The 6,998-nt window shown below is 38.9% G+C and overlaps 1 pseudogene; it reads left to right on the plus strand.

The window, feature by feature from the left end:
- Positions 1-5,203: 5,203 nt before the first annotated feature.
- Positions 5,204-6,657, plus strand: LOC108581935 (annotated as a pseudogene).
- Positions 6,658-6,998: the final 341 nt, after the last annotated feature.

Below are 6,998 nucleotides of genomic sequence, written 5' to 3' on the forward strand. Positions count from 1 at the left end.
AAAGTTAAAGTTTGTCTAACACATGAGGTCTTAACCAGGGATGATTTTGCCCCCAAGGGTATATGTGGCAATGTCTGGAGACATTTTTTGTTGTCATAACTGAGGGTTGCTACTGAATTCTAGTGGATAGATAGCAGGGATACTGCTAAACATTCCTAGAATACGTACGACAGCCTCCCATAACAAAGAATTATCCTGCCCAAAAGGTCAATCGTGCTGAGGTTGAAAAACTCTGGTCTAACTCCATAAACTGCTTTTAGTCACATTGCAGTTTTGCTCGAGTAGCTGCTAGTGGCGGTGCAAACGGCATCAACCCTTTTATAAAGCAATATGACAATATTTCTTGAGAGGGTTGCATGTTTTCATACCTTTTGACTCTGCAATCCAACTTCTGTAAATCTAGTCTAAGGAAATAATCTGAAATGTGGAAAATGCCCCCAAATATTTATCATGACATTATTTGTAATAGCAAAAAATTAGAAACCAGTTAATGTCTGGTAATAAAGGGATCATTAAGTAAATTCTGGAATATCCACTTGCTGGAACATTAAGCAGCCATTAAAATGATATTTATTAAGAGTTCATAATAACATGAGAAAATGCTTACATAGAAATGTTAAATTTTAAAAATTGTTTTCAAAAGTATGTAAGTAGTATGACCATTAAACAACTGACAAAAATTATGCATATAAAATAAGTGAAGCAGAAATACATTAAAATATTAATAGTATGGTAGCACTAAGGCTGGTTAATTTCTATCTTTTATTTTTCAGTGCAGTACTTCCAAAACAATAATATTATAATAATGTAAAAATATAGCAACAATGTATTCATTTTATACTGGTGAAAATATGATTTAAGAGATTTTTTTTTTTCCTCTTAAAAAAGAAAGGAAAAAGAAAAAGACGGGGTGTGGTGGAGTTCGAGGTTACAGTGCGCTATGATCACACCATTGCACTACAGCCTGGGCAACAGAGCAAAACCCCTGTCTCTGAAAAAAAGAATAATAAATACAGCAACTGTGGTGGTGGATTTGCCTCTTATATGGATTAATTAGCTGTTTATTTCATGTTTATTATTCCTCCTAAGTAACTGTCTTTGTTAGAGGAAGTGAGAAATGCTTAGTTATGTAGTAGTAGCTGGAACTAGCTCCATCTTTGCCAGTTTATAGCTATCAAAAACATGTTACTCACTCATCTTAAGTGTTTTCCTAATATTTGAAAAAGGTTTGATTCTATTAGGGCAAAGAATCCTCACACTTATAACCAGGACTGCCATCAATGCAGTTGGGGTTTGGGACCCAGAGCGACACGCGAAAGGTGGGTGCCATGGTCAACCTCCTTCACATGGGCGTCCAAAACAGGGAGCCACGAGTCTAGGACTAAGAGTGTGGGCTCTGGACTCCAACAGGCCTTGGAGCGAATCACAGGTGCACCCCCACCACCGTGTCTTTGAGTGAGTTCTTAACTCCTTTGTATCCTCTTTGAACTCAAAGTCTGTGTTTAAAACCGCTGTGAAATGCTTTTAATGCCTGAAAGACTCCTTGCTCTTTGCACACTGTGACCTGGGACCGTTGACTTGCAGGAACCTGCCCCTACAACTAGCTTAGTCCTTGGTGCTCATCCTTCACCCACTTTCCAGATGTTTTTATCTCAACAAGAATTGAGGCTTAGCCCACAAAAGTTATGACACTAACTCTGAAAGCCTCATCCGAGATGCCCTATCTTTGGACTTGGTTTTAATTTAAACCTGCCTTCACCCTCTGGACTAATAGAGATAAGGTTGACTTTCTGGTCAGCTGTGGACTGCAGCCTAGAATGAGGAAGGAACACAAAAAGCAGCCGCAGAGACAGCATCTTCACTCATTCAGACACTATTTGGGCAATGAAAGAACAGAGAACTCAGTTATTTAATTAACCCTCCGAGTCTCTGGAATGTAAACATTTTCTTTTGTAAAGCTCTGAGACCTCTCTTGTTTCCAACCGGCAGGGCTTTATTTCTGCCTCTCCTTCTGTTTTCTGCTCTTGACCCTCCTGTAACACATTGTTGGATGACTTGTTTGCACAGAGGGACAGGCTTATTTCCCACCCCCCTCCCAAATTCTTGAGGCGTTAGAAATTTTCTCCCTTATCAATTTTCCGCGGACTGGCCCTCTATTCCCTAATGGTGCTGGATTGGCACACACCGCAGACATCGGCTCTGAAACAAAAGGAAAAGCAAGAAGATAGAGATGCACACGGCCAGCCTCCCTGTCTATTCCCAGTGTGTCCCACTGACAATGCTGTGTGGAAGGGAAATTGTTCTATCAGCGACTGTGTTAGATTCATGACCCCACCACAACCTTGAATTGGCCTTTAGTTGTCGCTGATGGGAACTGAAGAACAGCGCCTGTCGACATGATTGCTACTCTCCAATGAATCAGAACATACAGGGCGAGGAGCAGCACATTAAAGTAGCAACAGAAATATATCACTGTACTTTTATATAGATGTATTGCTTTTGCCCAGGCATATAAATGATTGGGCCAGCCACTTATTTTTTTTTCAAGGACTATAAATTAAAAATAAGCTAAGGGTTTTTAAATTATGTTCTTTTTAAAAAACCAAGGTAGCTATTTTAAGGCAACAGTCAAATATTTAAAGATCATCTTATGTGGATATTTCAGCGACTGTCATTGGGAGGAAAATCAGCCCTTGCCACCTGCACTCCAGTTACTTAACACATGGGCACTGATTTATCATGGGTTGTCATTTGCTAATTGATCTTTTTTTTTAAAGTAAATGTTCCCCATGTTTACTTCTCTGCCTGCTTACTGAAGAAAGTATAGTTCACAAATTTAAGTTGTGATTTAAATAGACAGTAAATATATTTGCCAGCCTAGAACAAGATGCTGGAAGAGTCAAGGTGTTCAGAGAAAACTGAGAGCAGGGATCAATGATTCTTAAATTGGGAGGTGATAGGGCTCCATTGAGAATAGGCTGGAGCTGATGGAAACTTTCTCCAGGAGCACACACATGCATGCTTGCACTTCGCAGCAAAATTTTTCCTTTTGCTTCAAGGACTCAGAAACTCTCTGAAGTCCCTCCCTGGAGCCCCTGTGTTTGAGGTTATCTTGTAAAACTATAAATTTGTGACGCACTAGGATGCAGTGATCAGCTGTGATGTATGTCTTAAGTAACTGCTTACTAATAACAGGTCAAATATAGCTGCTTGCAAATGATTTGCTTTTAGAAGTATACACATCTGAGAATATTAAAAGATTTACCAGTAACAGTGTCACTCTCACTTAGTCACTATAACCAATAAGACCTATGTGGTCTAGCCCCTACCTACCTCCCTGATATTACCTCTCACCACTTTTCTCCTTACTCTACAAGCTTTAGTCACATGGCCTCCTTTCTGATTTTCAGCCCACTGAGTTATTTCCTGCCTTGGAGTATTTGCAGTGCAGGGCAATATTCTAGGCACAGACTAAACAAGACCACAAGATCTGTCTTTTGTGGAGCTTATATTCTGTGGAGGGAAACAGGCAATAGACATATGATCAAATCCCTAAGTTTGATCATTTCAAGTGTTTTGAAGCAATTAAAATGGAGTGAGGAGGAGCTAGAGTGTGATGCATGGCCAGGTAAGGCCTTTTTGGGAAGATTGTAGCTGAGATTTTAACTGAGATGGAGAAGTGCGAAATAGCTGCAAGTCGAAGGGAAATATTTGCGGGCAAATCCAGTAGCAAGTGCAGATACCCTGAGGCCAGAAAGAACTTGGTGAGTTGAAAGGTCAGCAAGTAGGTCATTTGACATCTGATATGCTCTCTCAGGGAGAAACTTAAATTATCCATGCTGCTGCCCAAATGATTGATATGCTGTGAGCAGTGATGGTGACTACAAATTGTTTTATTTCCCTGCAATAATTTTGACTTTTTGTCAAATACTTGATATGCAAATTGAAGTCATTTAAGACCTAATTAGAGATGGGGGCACCAGGAAGTCCAGAGAGGTTAGGTAGTTTACCCAGGGTCACACAGCTTATCATTAAATTAGTTTAGTGGACAGACCAAAGGCAAGCCCTGGCCTCTGCATTTGCAGGGTGGTGTCCTTGCAACACTCTGCCTCCCTATTATTTTCATGTAATTTAACAAAGGTCATTGTGTCTTGAAAACTAGTCTGGTGTCTGGTTCCATATGCTGTTGTGGTCCAGAGACACACTATCATTACACAGTTTTCAGCTTTTATAAACGTTTATTAAATATCTAGCTCAGGATTCCTGATTTCTCCAGAGGTTCTTGAAGCCAGTGGTGAGCTAAATATCTCTTACCTCTAAAGAAAACTAAGCATCACTGTCTCCTCTGGGCTGGACACTGAGATCTATGAGACTCTAATAAGTTCTAGGTCCTCACCTTCTTCTGGTGGGGCCTGTGGTTAGGACAGATAGACTCCCAGCTTTGGATGCCCATATCAAGAAGGCTAACAGTGGCCCCCTCATATCACCTTCCATGTGTCCCACTGGCTCCCAAACAACAAGTGAATTGACAACAGTCTTGATATTGACTAAGTAGGGGAAGTATTTGATCTGATGGAACCAATGTTTCTAAAATATTAGAAAAAAATTGGAGATGAGTGAGTGAAATATTTTCAGTAGCTATAAATTGGCAAAGACTGAGCTAATTCCAGCTACTACTACATAACTAATCAACACTGTACTAGAACTGAACACTGTTGTTAAAAAATTCCAAGAAAGAGTGTGGCCCGGATTGATATCAAAATACCCTTTTAGTTAAAAAGTTCAGAAAAATGAACTCAGCCACTTCTGCACTACCTCTGATAAAATCTAAGTTCACAGTCATCTCTTTTGACATCTGTAATCTATCTTCTCTCCAGCTAGTCTCTCTCTCTTTTCTTATACTGCTGGTGAGAATATAAATTAGTCATTCCTTCAGAAGCATGATTTGGCTAGTAGGTGTCAAGAAACTACAAACTGTATAGTCATTGACTAAACAATTATATTTTTGAGATTTGATCATAAGGAAACAGAGATACTTGTAAGATTTATATTGCAAGATTTATATGACAAGATAGTCACAGCAGCATTATATATGATAGTGAAATATTGCAAATTATCAAAAAGAGATTGGAATCTCCCAAAATGTGTTCTGCAGAAACAAATTTCATAAGATGCCCCGGACACACACACACACACACACACACACACACACACACACACACAAAGGATTGTATGATCAAATAAATTTAGGACATACGTACTATATCTATATTTTGAGAAATTACAAAGCATATTAGCAAGAATCTTCTCAGAATTCTTGCAAAAAAAGAAATCTATTATTTAACCTCATTTAACTCAGTGCTTCTCAAATTCCTTTGGTCACTGAACCCCTTTATTACATAATGCTTCTTAATATACTACAGAAAAGAGGCTCTGCAAAATATACTTCAAGAAATATTGAGTTAAATAAATTTACGTATCTGCTTTCAGCTTTTGTCTCGGAGGAGGCCAAGGTGCAACTTTCTTCGGTCGTCCTGAATCCAGGTTCATCCAAGACCAGCGGCCTCCACCATGCCACCGAAGTTTGACCCCAGCAAGATTAAAGTCGTATACCTGAGATGCACCAGGGGTAAAGTTGGTGCCACATCTGGGCTGACCCCCAAGATTGGCCACCCCAGGTCCATGTCCAAAAAAACTTGGTAATGACATTGCCAAGGCAATAGGTGACTGGAAGGGTCTGAGGATTACAGTGAAACTGACCATTCAGTACAGACAGACCCAGAATGAGGTGGCACCTTCTGCCACTGCCATGATCATAAAAGTCCTCAAGGAACCACCAAGAGATAGAAAAAAACAGAAAAACATTAAACACAGTGGAAATATCACTTTTGATGAGATTGTCAACATTGCTCGACAGATGCGGCACTGATCTTTAGCCAGATAACTCTCTGGAACCATTAAAGAGATCTTGGGGACTGCTGAGTCTGTGGGCTGTGATATTGATGGCCGCCACCCTCATGACATCATAGATGATGTCAACAGTGGTGCGGTAGAATGCAAAACTGGTTAAGAAGCACCCAAAAAAAATATTTCAATAAAGGATCATTTCACAATTAAAATTAATTAATTAATTAATTTACATATCTGTATATGGAATGCTTTGCTGCTGCTTAAAACAATATTAAAGAATATTGATTCTATGGCATAAGTGCTGGTGATAGTAAGTGGGTAAAAAAGCAGGTTACATAAGAATGAATATTTTGTTAGCATAATTTTGGAAACGAATGTATGTGTGTTATTATGCCAAAATAAGAACAGATTTGATCCTGTGAAGATGGAATTATTGATGTTTTTTAACAAAAAGTTTGTGCTGCTAAATTTACCCAATTGGCTATAATTAATACGCATTACTTTTATAAGGAAAAATGCTGTATATTTTTAACTTTTTATATTAAAATAATTTTAGAGTTGCAGAAAGGGTACACAAAACAGTAGTTTTCATATGCCTTTTCCTCATGTTCCCCTTGTATTAACATATTGCAAAACCACAGTACAATAATTGAAAGCAAATAATTAGCATTTTATATGGTTTGACTGTGTCCCCAACTAAATCTCATATTGAATTGTAGTTCCCATAATCCACACATGTTGTGGAAGGGAGCAAGTGGGAAGTGATTGGATTTTGGGGGCAGTTTCCCCCCTGCTGTTCTCATGATAGTAAGTGAGTTCCATTAAATCTGATGGTTTTGTAAGTGTCTGGCATTTCTCTTGTTTGTACTTGTGCTTCCTGCTGCCTTGTTAAGAAGATCCCTTTCTTCCCCTTTGCCTTCCACCATGATTGTAAGTTTCCTGAGGCCTCCCCAGTCATGCTGAAGTGTGAGTTAATTAAACCTCTTTAATTAAATTGCCCAGTCTTGAGTATTTCCTTATAGCAATGTGAGAATGGACTAATACATTATTGATGGGATATTCATTTGAATTTCACCAGTTTTCCCACT

This window comes from Papio anubis, chromosome 12, assembly GCF_008728515.1.
Source record: "Papio anubis isolate 15944 chromosome 12, Panubis1.0, whole genome shotgun sequence".
NCBI classification, from domain to species: Eukaryota; Metazoa; Chordata; class Mammalia; order Primates; family Cercopithecidae; genus Papio; species Papio anubis.